This window comes from Zootoca vivipara, chromosome Z1, assembly GCF_965207765.1.
Source record: "Zootoca vivipara chromosome Z1, rZooViv2.hap1.1, whole genome shotgun sequence".
Taxonomy (NCBI): Eukaryota; Metazoa; Chordata; class Lepidosauria; order Squamata; family Lacertidae; genus Zootoca; species Zootoca vivipara.
This window is the reverse complement of record NC_142583.1, coordinates 43,693,240-43,707,516: the sequence shown is the minus strand read 5'-3', so window position 1 is coordinate 43,707,516 and position 14,277 is coordinate 43,693,240. Positions and strand designations below refer to the sequence as shown.

At 43.1% G+C, this 14,277-nt stretch overlaps 1 long non-coding RNA gene across 2 annotated transcripts in view; it reads right to left on the bottom strand.

Annotated features, from left to right (window-relative positions):
* The window catches only part of LOC148687357 (uncharacterized), a 39,326-nt gene that overhangs the window by 24,977 nt on the left and 72 nt on the right, over nucleotides 1-14,277 (bottom strand). For both annotated transcript variants that reach the window (XR_015947907.1, XR_015947908.1), the window contains exon 2: nucleotides 961-1,010. This is a non-coding gene — a long non-coding RNA (uncharacterized LOC148687357). The remainder of the gene's footprint in view (nucleotides 1-960; nucleotides 1,011-14,277) is intronic.

Genomic DNA, 14,277 nt, shown 5'->3' with positions numbered 1-14,277 from the left:
AGAGGCGGGGAGCCGCCGTCGTTCCCCTCTCTCTCCAGGAGGGCATGCGGCAGAGCCAATGGTCCCAGGAGCCGCATTCAGTGTCTTCTCCACCCCCTACTGTAGTCGCGGACAGAAGTATTTCTGATGGGGAAGTTTTAACTGCTCCTACATGCTGCTGATTGCTTGAGGTGGTTTAGATGCAGTGGGGCAATTTCGGAGATCTCAGCCTGTCGAGTCGTTCTGGTGCTTTTAAGATTGAGGGCTGAGATCTGACAAAGTCAGGCTCAAAATAGACCCACTGGCATCAATGGAACGAGGCAGGCCTGCAGATTTCAACAATCCTATATAATAATAGATGCTCTAGCGCCCGTTATTGAACGGGCTGAAATACACTAGTATATTATAAAGTGCTTATCTAGCCCTTAGAACTTAGAACTAGCCCTTACATGCCAATTCTGTCACTTTGGTCTGCTAAACTTGCACTTTTACTAATGCCATGTAATTCAGCCTGCATTTGTAATATGACATTTTTTTAGCATAGCCACACCTATAGTTTAGAAATCTCCACCTATCAACTTAAGGCAAGCACCATCACTATACACTTTAGATGCCTGCTGAAAGCTTTATGCTTCAGTGCGCCTATCTAGACACATGAATTGGTTGTTTCTGTTCTTATTTTTTTTAGATGTCTTATTGTTTTCAGATGTCTCGAATGTATTTATGTTTTTATAACTGCATTTTTTTTTAAAAAAAAAAACAATGGCAGAAGTATTTGCCACCCTGGTCTCCTTTTATGAGGAAGGGTAGGATATATATCTAACTAATAATAGTCCTACTCCAAATGGGAATTTTGTTGTTGTTGTTTGTGTGAAAATGCACAAAGCGAAGGAAAAGAAGGAAGGAAGTCTCTAGGAGCAAAGAAATATTTACTGACTCCAACACATTTTGAATATTTATTTTAGTATACTTCTAACCCACCTTTTGACTCCCAAAGTGTCCCAAAAGGGCAGCCAGGGTAGCCTTCCTGACTGAAACAAGAAAAACAAACACATTATGTTGATTAAATTATTTACAAAGCAGCATGAGAAAGAGCACAAACAACTGGGGTCAGTTTAAAAATACATTGCCAGAGTAGGAAGTTAGCCCAGATTAAAAGCACTGCAGATTTTATTTTTTTATTTTTAAAAAAATTGCTACCCTACTAATTGGATTAGCAAAAGCAGAGAGACATCTCACAGGTGAACAAAACTGTAGACGGCAAAATGTGCATAGGCCATTCCTGTCCCATCTTTTCCCCAAACATGACTTGCTGTAGGAAGAGGTACTGTCAAGCTTGCAAACAGTTAATAATGTTTGTTTATCAATTCAGCAGCTGGAGCCACTGATGGGTTCATCCACTCCTTCGGCACCTCAGCTGCTTCTTTGCCTGAAGCTATTTTAAAGGAAGAGGCATAGAATGAAGACAGTGTAACTAATGTTCCTTCTGTTGCTGAAGCTGAGTGGAGGGTAAAGAGATTATATTGCAACACACTCCAGGTATCTTGCTGGCTGTTTCTGCTGTAGCCCTTGAAGCAGAGGTGCAAGCTTCCTAAGTGTTAGGCTACTCTGGAGATGACTGTGGGGAAAATGGGGAGTGGAGAGAAACTCCAAGTGTACACAAGCCCATGTCATAGGTGTCAAGTTCTCCCTTTTTTTAAGGGAAATTCCCTTATGCTGAATAGGCTTCCTCGCGAGAAAAGGGAAAACTTGACAGCCATGGCCCATGTGTGCTACTTATGTATACTGAGCTTACTTGAGAGAATGTATACTGAGCTTACTTGAGAGAATTTGTGCTACATCTGTTAACTGTGACTCAAAGGATAACTTAAGAAGAGAGCTGCTAGATCAAACCAGAGTCCAATCTAGTCCAGCATCCTGTTCTCCCAGTGGCCAATCAGGTGCCTATGGGAAGCCTGCAACCAGGATGTGAGTGCAATACTACTTTCCCCACCTGCAAGTCCAAGCAACAGGTATTCAGAGACACACTGTCTCCAACAGTGGAGGTAGAGCATTACCTCTGACCATCGGTCCTGATAGCTAGCGATGATGGGAGTTGTAGTCCAAAAACAGCTGGAGCCCCAAGTTTGGGAAACCCTGACATAAGCATTGTGGTGAGTAATAATAATAATTTATAATAATTTATTATTTATACCCCGCCCATCTGGCTGAGTCTCCCCAGCCACTCTGGTCGGCTCCCAATTGAATATTAAAACAATACAGCATTAAATATTAAAAGCTTCCCTGAACAGGACTGCCTTCAGATGTCTTTTGAAATTAGGATAGCTGCTTATTTCCTTGACATCTGATGGAAGGGCATTCCACTGGGTGGGTGCTGCTGCCGAGAAGGCCCTCTGTCTGGTTCCCTGTAACCTCACTTCTTGCAATGAGGGAACCGCCAGAAGGCCCTCGGCACTGGATCTCAGTGTCCGGGCTGAACGGTGGGGGTGGAGACACTTCTTCAGGTATACAGGACCAAGGCCGTTTAGGGCTTTAAAGGTCAACACCAACACTTTGAATTGTGCTCGGAAACATACTGGGAGCCAGTGTAGATCTCTCAGGACTGGTGTTATGTGGTCCCGGTGGCCACTCCCAGTCACCAGTCTAGCTGCCGCATTTGGGATTAGTTGCAGTTTCCGGGTCACCTTCAAAGGTAGCCCCACATAGAGCACATTGCAGTAATCCAAGCAGGAGATAACCAGAGCATGTACAACTCTGGCAAGACAGTCCACGGGCAGGTAGGGTCTCAGCCTGCATACCAGATGGAGCTGATAGAGAGCTGCCCTGGACACAGAATTAACCTGCGCCTCCATGGACAGCTGTGAGTCCAAAATGACTCCCAGGCTGCACACCTGGTCCTTAAGGGGACAGTTACCCCATTCAGGACCAGGGAGTCCTCCACACCTGCCCGCCTCCTATCCCCCACAAACAGTACGTACTTCTGTCTTGTCAGGATTCAACCTCAATCCGTTAACCGTCATCCATCCTCCAACCACCTCCAGGCACTCACACAGGACCTTCACCGCCTTCACTGGTTCTGATTTGAAAGAGAGGTAGAGCTGGGTATCATCCACATACTGATGAACACCCAGCCCAAATATTCTATTGATAGCCTTTATCTCTGTCTAACCAATTTTAAAGACATCCAGGTTGGTGGCCCTGACTGCGATTTGATGGAGTGGAGTTTCCACTGGGAATGCCACTGGGAAGGAAGCCTGACATCAGCTTGAACAAAAAAAGTGTTTAAAAGAAAAGAGGTAAGAACACCCCCCCTGCCATTCCTGACCTCTTTCTGCACACCCCAACTTCAAACGTGATTATATATACTACCTGAGAACATGTATATAGTCATGTGTGATTAGTTATAATATCATACTAATGATATCTAACACACTCTAAAAGACATGAGACACAGAGTAATGGTAAAAAGGTTGTATTCATTAAAATATAGCAATAGAAGATCTGTCAAACAATAACGATGGGCAGGTGGGTATTCCCAAACCTTCTCTAATGATCATAATATTAATGGAAGAGAGTATAAATTGTGCAATATTTTACACATCAGTTCACATCATTCCCCCACTAATTTGCAATATAAATATATTAGCTGTTTTATCCATACACAGCTAGTCTACCATGTGCCTTACTAATTGAATAGGGCTTAAACTGTGCACTTTTCTTTTCTTTTTTTCATTTTCATTTTGTACTGTACTTGATATTTTGTTTAGCCAAGTTAACTGGCAGGCTGTGTAACCTGACTATATAGATGAATTCTCTGAGCATCTGGGAAACAACAAATTTATTCGGAGATTTTCCTTAGCAGAATTAAATAGCTTCTATAATATTTATTTTAAAAAAAACAATTGTGGAGTTATTGAATGTTTATTTCAGTTAAAAAAGGATAGCAGAAGGATGCTGGGTTTTCATCCGCAGATTCCTTTTCTAGACTTGGAATCGTCTGTACAGGTTTGATGTATATGGGGATGCAAAACATCCAATGCACTCTCAATCTGACATTAAGAATGTAATCTCGATCAGGCCAATGGCCCATTTGTTCCAACATCTTGTTGTCATAGTGTCCACCCAGATGCCTGTAGGAAACCCACAAGCAGGATTCAAGCAACTGGTATTCAGAAGCATTACTGCCTCTGACTGTGGATGCACAGCATAGACATAATGACGAATTGCTATTGATAGCTTTGTCTTCCAATAGCCTCATCCCCCTTATCCTACATGACATGTGGAAATGTGGATAACTGAATTTTAAGAGTAGAAAAACAGGAAACAGAAATGGAGGTACTCTTCCATCCCACCACCAGATATATCCCCTCTGTAAGTGGATCACCTTTTCCTCCTGAATGTGAATTCTATCATTGACAGCTTTTTAAAAACTAAATCCTGGAAATTTTTTATCACTAACATGTGCCTGGTAGCTTTCATCAGGAAAAGGAAGTGAATTTTTAAGAAGGTGAAAAGAGATTATTAATAAAACATGTAAAACAAAAGTTGATTAGGCCCCCTGATTATTAAAATATTCAAATATTTTAGAAGCATGATCAGCAAAATATTAGCTGATTCTTCCATTGACTTATGCACAATCTGTGGAACAAAATAGGAATGTTGTGCAACTTGATTACAAAAGTGATTGAAAAATTAAGTGCTGCTTCAATCATTTAGCACAATTTAATAAGAACTAAGCCAAAATATGGTAGGATGTGTTTCTGGGAGAAATCACTGCTCCTAATGTACCCTAAGGGATATGTGGGACCTCATTGCAACTGTGGAGCAAAGGTTTACTGATGCTTAGCATCACATGAACTTCAGAACTGGTTTATTATAGGCTACATAGAGGAAACAGCTGGAGATGGGGATGTGTCTACACAGACCAGCGATGTTTTACCTTTCACTTAATGTTGCATAGATCTGGTTCACCTTTGCGTAAAACCCAGGCCTGTTTAATATGCATTATGTGTGTCATATATAACTGTCATCCTGCTGGCACTATTGCAGTGGTGGTGACCTTAGGAGTGGGTGAACTGGGTGCTGATTTGAAGACGCATCAATCTGAGCTCAGTCTTTCTTGCGTGCATTGTCCTCAGTAAGCTAAGGCAAAACTGAGAGGTAGATCTGGGCCCTATTCATGGACATTGCTGGAATGCCTGGGAATAATAAAGCCTAGTCCATTGCTCGCTATGGCAGCCTGGCACCAGGGACGTCTTAGCCATAGGGGCTACTGGTGCAAGGCGCCACATCGGCAAGTTCTCCCAGCCCCGCTGGCAGCCCCGCCCTCACCCGGCTCTTCTCGGGCTGTGGACGCCATTGCTGGCAGCGTCCCCGCCTGTCAGACCGCCCCCTCCGGCTGCCCGCCGCGCCTGGCCCTGCCCGACAGAGCGCGAGTCCAGCATCACCGACTGGAGAACAGTCGCGCTTGGAAGAGTTGCTTTTGAAGTACTGCCTTTGAGCACAAAAAAGAGGGGTTGCTTTTTTGTCCATGTTTCTCATTATGTCCCAGCCCGTGATTGTCCCTCTTTCCATCCTTGAGTGTCCACCGCTTCTCTAGTGTGGTTTTGGGGATGTGGGGCATGTGCACATGCACCCACGCACATACTGTGAGCAATGCACGTTTGCCGAACCCAAAATCCTTCCCACCCTTTCTCTCGCCCCCCCCCCAATCGTCCATGGACCAAAAAGCTGCTTAATCTCTCCACTCCCGAGCGTCACACTAACAATCCACAACCACTCCCCTCCGCCTTCCCTAGCCGGCGCTCTGCATGCACACAGTCACCAACCCCAGACCCCGGGAGAGAACCCAGGAGTCCGAACATTACCTTCCCCGCCCCCAAGAGCTTGCCCTGTGTAACCGACAAGAAGGACTCTGGTGGATGGGCCAGTGGGGTGGCTGCCTTGAAGTTCAAGGGGTGGGCTGGAGAGGGGAGCGGCGACTCATCGGTTGCTCAAGAGCAGACAAACCACCAGGAGGAAAAAAGGCGAGGCGAGATTCCCCGGGTTTCGAAGGCACACAGGCAAGGCTCCTCTGGCATTTTTTGCAAGCCCATTAATAAAACCGCAAAGAAACCGACTTGTCAGTCTCCTGATCCCTTTACAGCCATGCTGGGCTTAAAGCCCTCGCTTTCCCCTTTCAAAAAATGAAATAAATCTTTGGTGGACAACACAAGATATGGGGGTAACCAGAAACACAGACAGACGACACAGAAGCCCCCGCCACGCCATGCCGCTCTCCAATGTTGCAGAAGGACCCTTCCCCCAAGGCAGCCACGCGTTTACACCGCTGCATCTGACTGGGTTGCCCCAACACAAATGGAGATTTATATAGGAAACGGGGGCGCTGGAGGGAGCTTTGCACCACAGCGCTGGATATGCTTAAGACGGCCCTGTCTGGCACCATGCACAGAACTTGATAATGCTGCAGAAATTATCATGCGGGGTGCCAAAGGCACTCCTTGGCCAGGGTGCTAGTAATTTTAGGGTTCATCAATCTGAAATTTGCAAGCTACATGTGTCAGCTGTCCTTCCACTTCCAAGTCCCCTATTAAAGTCATTGAGTAGCTTGTTATTGCACACAGAGCCTGGCTATATTTCACAACTGTTTTCTGGGCAATCGCTAGCTAACTATGATGTACTTGTTGTTATATTTGAGACAATTATCTGCAAATTGATATATGCAGGTTTCACTCGGGAAAAGAAGAATTAGAGCTATTCATTACATCACTGTGTGTGTGTGTGTGTGTAATTTCTTTGGGAAACAAGAAATAACTATTGCTTCTACATGAAGTAGACTGCTCCTGTTGCATAGGGCTTGGTCCTGAATGGGCTCTTTTGAGCCTGGACTTTAGTCATACTAGATCAATACACATCAGGGATGATGGAGATAGATATAACCGTTGGCCTGAGGTAAGTCAAATCAAGTATTACAGACTATTAAAATGATCTCATGTAGATGTTTGATCCCAGAGGAATGAGTAGTTTGGTCCCATCACCACAATCTTCTGACCCATAATTTCACAACCCCATCATTATTTTTCCACAGGTATAATGAATTCCAGCCAGTAACTCCAATGCTGAGGGAAGAATGAAATAAAATAGATACATTCAAAGACAGGTAGGACAAAAAGAGAGAGAGGCAAAATATAAGTAATAAATGAGCATGCTATAACCCATCAATGTCACAAATCAGTGCTTTGCAATGCAGCAGTGGGGAGTCTGTATGAAACAGAGTATCTAGCATTTAGATATTGTATTCTGAACCATCTCTCTCCCTCACCAAACCTTCCTGGAGGAGGATGCTAGTTTTTGTTTCATAAACAGATATGTACGTATAAGTGTATATACAGTACTTAATATAGAGAGCTCCATCTGGTGGAAGTTTAAAATAATAATGTTATTTATTAATTTCTGGGGCCAGGACAGATACTTTTAAGTGTGCATTTTCTATAGCATTTGGATGATTAATCTCCTCACAGCTGCAGCAGAAAAACACTTGTCATAACAAGCAGAGATGGTAGTCATCTGTATTCTGCCTAGATTTTTTTTTGCCAGAGATTTAGAGATTCTTGGCATGTAAAACTGAGAGATTCCCCCTTGTCTTCTGAAAAAAAGATTCCAGTCTTTCTGACATTCAGAAACCTTAGCATGATGGCAGCCAGCCCACCTACGCACATGCCCAGGGATCAGGCCTGATTGTAAAGAAGTGGCACAAGCTGCTGCTTCCCCATTTGTGGAATACTCTGCTCAGGGAAGTTCGGCTGGCACCTTCATTACAAACCTTTAGACACTAGGCAGAAATGTTCCTTTTCATCCAGGCCTTGGGGTGATTAACATCTTAGACTATTTTAAATGTGTTTGTGCGAGGCAATGGGGATTATTGTTTTATTTTGCTTTTGTTCTTCCTTTTAATTATGTATTTTGTGTCTTTATCTTGTATTTTTATGCTGTGAACTGCTCTAAATTCTATGGATGAAGGGTGGTATACAAATTTTAATAATAATAATAATAATAATAATAATAATGCTCTCTTTTTCAGAAAGGGTAAAAAAGAAGACCCAGGAAATTACCAAACCAGCCAGCAGGATGTCGATATCAGAAAAGATCCTAGAACAGATAATATTTTATGTCATGCTTGTTTGACCCATAGTCTCCTATGATGTGAAATGCAGTAATATGAATAATGTAGCTAAGCATAACTGACAAAAATTAAATTAAGTGAGCTGGCAATCACGTTTTGTTGTCCTCCAGGCTGTGGGCATACACAGCAAAGACGTTCTCTTACAGCGACAGGTAGGATCCTAGCAAATATGAGTCTAGCTTGGTCTGAAACCTTGACCCAAAGGAAATTTTATGTCCTCAGAACCCTGTTTTCACTTTATAAATGAGAGAGGTCTTGAGTTGAGAAAATCCTTCAACATAATGCTTGCATCTCACTGCTGCTATCAGCAGAACCTAATGTTTTGCCACTGTTTTGATTAGGGTGGCCAGGGAAGAAGAAGAAGAAGAAGAAGAAGAAGAAGAAGAAGAAGAAGAAGAAGAAGAAGAAGAAGAAGAAGAAGAAGAAGAAGAAGAAGAAGAGTTTGGATTTGATATCCCGCTTTATCGCTACCCGAAGGAGTCTCAAAGCGGCTAACATTCTCCTTTCCCTTCCTCCCCCACAACAGACACCCTGTGAGATGGGTGGGGCTGAGAGACTTCAAAGAAGTGTGACTAGCCCAAGGTCACCCAGCAGCTGCATGTGGAGGAGTGGAGACGTGAACCCGGTTCCCCAGATTACGAGTCTACCACTCTTAACCACTACACCACACTGGCACCACCAGTTAACACATCATCAAAAAAACAAGGACACAAGCAATACAGATTTGCATGAAAAAGGCATGTGTCAGTTCCTATCATAGTTGCACATTTACAAAAATCACTGTTATCAAACATACTTAATAGAAATACAACTCACTTTACTGGTGAAGACCATGATAACCAGCCTGATAACCAAGTGTTCACTGTCATGAGCAATTTTAAGTGTTTTCCTCTCCCTTCTTATGATTCTTTACATTTAAACCAGCCTTCCTCCAGTCTTTCAAATGGAGCCTGCTCTACTTTTGACTGTCCTTGCTTTCATGAATTTAGGAGCAAAAACTAACCCACATCTCCAGGTCTGGAAATCTGTAACCTGCTCATTTTTCTGTTTCTGTTTAAAGGCACAGGATCAGGACCTGTTTGAAGGGTAGCAATCCCTCCCAATAATCCTGTCTCTGATTTCTTTCCTGTATTGGGTCTTATTCCATGATTGTGATTCCTCCCTCCAGGTTTTTCTCAATAAAATATAACTGCATGCATGCCTTATATTGAAAAGGTTGGGAAAGCAACAAATTTTCCAGGAGTATTTGGACCCTAAAACCAGACTACTAGCTATAACATTAGCTAAGATTTAGCAACAGTCAAGGTCACACAAGGTCTAACCAATTTTGAACTGTATGTACATCCTATCAATTTGCATATGTGATTAGCGTATATTTGTTGTGGTATTACTTTGCCTTTAGTGGTGAAGCCCATGAAATTTGGGGCACCACTCTAAAAACCTGAAGTTACCAAATTTAGATGGCTACAAATGTATTTTATCCCCTAATTAGAACAGCAGAAGAAGAAAGAAAGAAGCACAGATTAACTACAGTACATATGACATACTGAATCAGAAGCATAGTTAATGGGCCATTGCAAATATGATCCATAGACACATTATTGGCATATAAACTGGGCACAACAAGGATTTTAATGAGATTTGATAGGCTTGTTAAATCAGAGTTCTTGACAGGGTTATCAAAATGCACTCAAGCTGAAAGAACACTGGCACTGCAAGTTATCACAACGTTTATGGCAGCAAGTGACTGAGATTAGTAAAACATGGAAATGCTAGTGTACATGGCTGCTGAAACTCCTTTACATAAATATGCATAAGCAGAAAACAGCTGGATCAGACCAATGGCTCATCTTGTTTTCCCCTGTGGCTTGAGCTTTTTTTTTTTAAGAACAATTTAGGAACAAACCCAAATTGTTGAGCTTTTTTTGGGGGGGGGGAACCTCCTTCAAAAATAGCAATTTTAAGATTTTAGAGCTGTTTCCGCTGCTTTTTCCATTGCGTTGCCATAATCTGGGTGCCGCCCCCATTTTGCCCATTCAACAAAATTCCCCCCTGATGCCATTTTTACACCCAAGAACCAAGGCATGTCAGGAATTTTCCTGACGTATGGCAAGCCTAAATACATAACCCTTTCCTGCTGTTAGTCTGCAGGGACTAGCATTCGGTGGCATAGTGTCTCTTAATAGATTGTTGCCAATGTTAATACAACTCAAAGTAGACCCAATGAAATTAATAGACTAATTCATGACCATTAATTTCAGTGGTTCTATTCTATGGGTCACCAATCTTTTTGGACCAGTGGGCACATTTTGAATTTCAAGAGATTCTGCTGCTCTGCTGGGTGCTGGTCAGAAAATGGTAGCCACAAGAAGCATGACATAACAAAAAGTCATAGAATCATAGAGTTGGAAGAGACCACAAGGGCCATTCAGTCCAACCCCCTGCCAAGCAGGAAACACCATCAAAGCATTCCTGACAGATGGCTGTCAAGCCTCTGCTTAAAGACCTCCAAAGTAGGAGACTCCACCACACTCCTTGGCAGAAAATTCCACTGTCGAACAGCTCTTACTGACAGGAAGTTCTTCCTAATGTTTAGGTGGAATCTACTTTCTTGTAGTTGGAATCCATTGTTCCATGTCTGCTTCTCTGGAGCAGCAGAAAACAACCTTTCTCCCTCCTCTATATGACATCCTTTAATATATTTGAACATGGCTATCATATCATGAAGTCACAGTGAAGCTTTTTCCATCCTACAAAAGGCTCAACATTGAATTTCTGTCTGATATGCATCTCTAAAAGGTACGGAAACCGCCCCCCCCCACTCAAATGCCAAGCCAAAGCAAAGTATAACTGTGATCCTGTACCCACCTATCTGGAAGTAGACATGTTTTACAATGATACTGCAGGTTAACTAACTATACAGATAATTCTTAATGCATGCCTAAGCCTCTTTGCAAAGTTTTCTCATTTGCCTTTTTCAGGGATGTGGGATTCTTTAGGACATGTTCATACTTAATGTGTAGTAGCATTTGCAGAACATAACTTCTGGAGACTACCTGATCTCAGGTGAACCTCAGGTGAACCTGCCAAAGGAAATATACATTCTGGTTGCTAGGCAGAAAGGAAGAGCAAATTGCAGAATCCAAGGAAATGAGAGAGAAGCAGGAAAAGTGTGTTAAAGGGAAGGGGGGAAACAGCAATTATTTGGGACTCAGCAGATTCCTTTTGCCTGGTACCCAAGCAACACATTCATCTATAACAGCTTCTGACTTCATCACTGGTTAAAAACACTGACAGGAAGCAGATGGTCTTGCTCATTTCACTTAAATGACTACCTACACATTTTCCCCCATAACTTTCTTTCCAGGAAAGAGACTTAGTCAGGGCCGGCTCGTCATAGACCCCCGGTGGCGCAGGGCACCATGGTGCCGGCCCGCCAGGAGGGCGCCGCGAGCTGCGCCCGCCCGCTGGCCGGCCGGTCCACCGGTCCGCTGCGCAGCTGCGTGCGGCGTCCACCTGCCCACCGCGCTGGGAAACGGGGCGGGAGGGCGACGGAGAGATCCGGCGCACCATGGCGACAGGGGCGCTTAAGACGGCGCTGGACTTAGTATTTTTTTTTTAAAAAAAAAGACTGCTCAGAATCTCACACTGTTGGGGAAACCAATGAAGGTCTACTCTGAAAGCATGAGATGAGACAGGACTTATGCCTGCTGAACACACATTTTCTGGCCATATCTCCACAAGTCACATTCAGCATTTCTCTGAAAGAGAGAGAACTTTTTTCTTTTCCTTTTTTACATGAATGTATGGCCAACAAATATGTTTGTATTGGTGGTCCTGCTGGGGCATTCTTGCTTCCTTATCATGTGTTCAGTGCATGAATCACAGTTCAAGAATAGTAGAAACAAGGAAAGATATTGTATTGGGAACTGTCTTCAGATACTAAACATGTTCCTTATAATAAAACAAGGCATTGTCCTAGATTAACCTATAGATTACATAGGTTTAATATGGAACATATAGAATCTGTACAGATCCCTCTTTTTTCTTTTTAAGAAAGAAAGGGTCAGTGGTGCTCCTTGTGAATTTTGAGTCAAAACAAATAAACAGAGTGACATGAATCCCAGGCATATGAGTCAATTTGGTAGCATAACAGTGATGGAATGTACTTTGCCCACTTACATTAGCCTTTTATTTTCATCTGTCAACACAAACCAGTAATTACTTTCACTCTCAGAAGTGACACTAAGATCTACAGCAGTTACTTGCCTCAATCCTGCTCCTTATTCCCAGGGTTAGGTTGCTTTCCCTACATGCCAAATTTTGAGATGTGTTATATATGCCTCTCCTTCTTTCCCGACCGATAATCATAACTGCTTTCCTACACAGTGCCTGTAAATTAATCACATTTTCACATACTGAATCCTGCAGAGGTTTGTGTCAAATTAGTTCAAAATGTGCCGAATCAGAGCAGTTCAGAGGCTCTTCAAGAAACCGTCCTTACTTAAGAAAAATCATCACCATCTCTTTATAGGTTATTATTTATTATAGCATATGGCTATCTCAGTTCAAAAATTGATGCAGTTAAGTCCCCAAAATATAGAATAGGTGTCAGAGTACGCCATACATTGCCTCCAAATAGAAGCCCTCTTCAGCTTTTATGCCCAAGCATTCTGAGGGGAGAGCCTCACTCTCCATTGATTGAATGTGTGAGTGTAACTTCTGAAAAAGACATTAGATGTAAAGAAAGTGATACTCGCCTGTTATTTCCATGCTTATATCTCTGTGCATAAAAAGGTAAAGGGACCCCTGACCATTAGGTCCAGTCGTGACCGACTCTGGGGTTGCGCGCTCATCTCGCATTATTGGCCGAGGGAGCCGGCGTATAGCTTCCAGGTCATGTGGCCAGCATGACAAAGCCGCTTCTGGCAAACCAGAGCAGCACATGGAAACGCCGTTTACCTTCCCACTGTAGCGGTTCCTATTTATCTACTTGCATTTTGACATGCTTTCGAACTGCTAGGTTGGCAGGAGCTGGGACCAAGCAACGGGAGCTCACCCCGTCACAGGGATTTGAACCGCCGACCTTCTGATCAGCAAGCCCTAGGCTCAGTGGTTTAACCACAGCACCACCTGGGTCCCTATCTCTGTGCATACCCTTGCTTTATACTAAAATTTCTTGCTATGATTGTATACCTGCGTATATGATCAAATGGAAAAGATGGGATCATTATGTCTGGTAATATCTAGCGGCTGGATGCAAACAAGCCAAGTGAACAAGAAACCAGATACATAGCAGGCCTTGTGATAGAGTAAAGTTCCTAACAAGGGAGTGGTTCCTTGCATTTGTATATGAGAGGTGTGGGTGAGAGAGACAGTGTGAAAGGGGCACATTTCCCAATAGCTTGAAAGACCCTTAACTTGCTTAGCTGAAAGGACAGAGAGTTTCTCCGCAAGCTTTCTGCTGAATGCACAGATAAGGCCAGCAGCTACATGGATATCAGAGAACATGGACAATAAGCACGATGCAATTCCTCCCCCTTCTGTGCGTTCCGTATAAGCATGGAGGAAAGGTTTGAAAGCAGTTTATTGTTCAGCTACACAGATTTAGAACTTGAGCTGCACCTCTCTGCATTCTTGTGCTTGAAACTCAGGGTGAGACAGCAGCTGGAAACATCTCTATTATTTCCATCACAGTGAATGCTGTGACCTTCCTTTCAGACTTGGTCATACTAATACTGTGTATGATTCACCTCTATGAAACCGGAAAGTTTCATCTGCTGTAGGAATATGGTGGCTTAGCATCTGCTGTAGGTGGTGTGGGATGGGTTTTATGAGAGTATATTAACTGCAATTTATCCCTTCAGAAGCCCAGCGGTGGGTTGAAGGGAGTTTAAAGTCCCATCCTTGGCAGCAAACTGGAGCGTAGGAATTAGGCTGTAAAGCCTTCTTTTGAACAAGTCCAGCTGCAAAGTAAGCTGCCTCTCTCTTTTCTTATCTCACTTAACAAAGATTCAGACAACAGATAGGGAAGGAAGTTTAAAATATTATTTACTTACTCATACACATGCATTGGTTCTCAGCTACAGCAGCAGTAAAAACCATGCAGGTGAAAT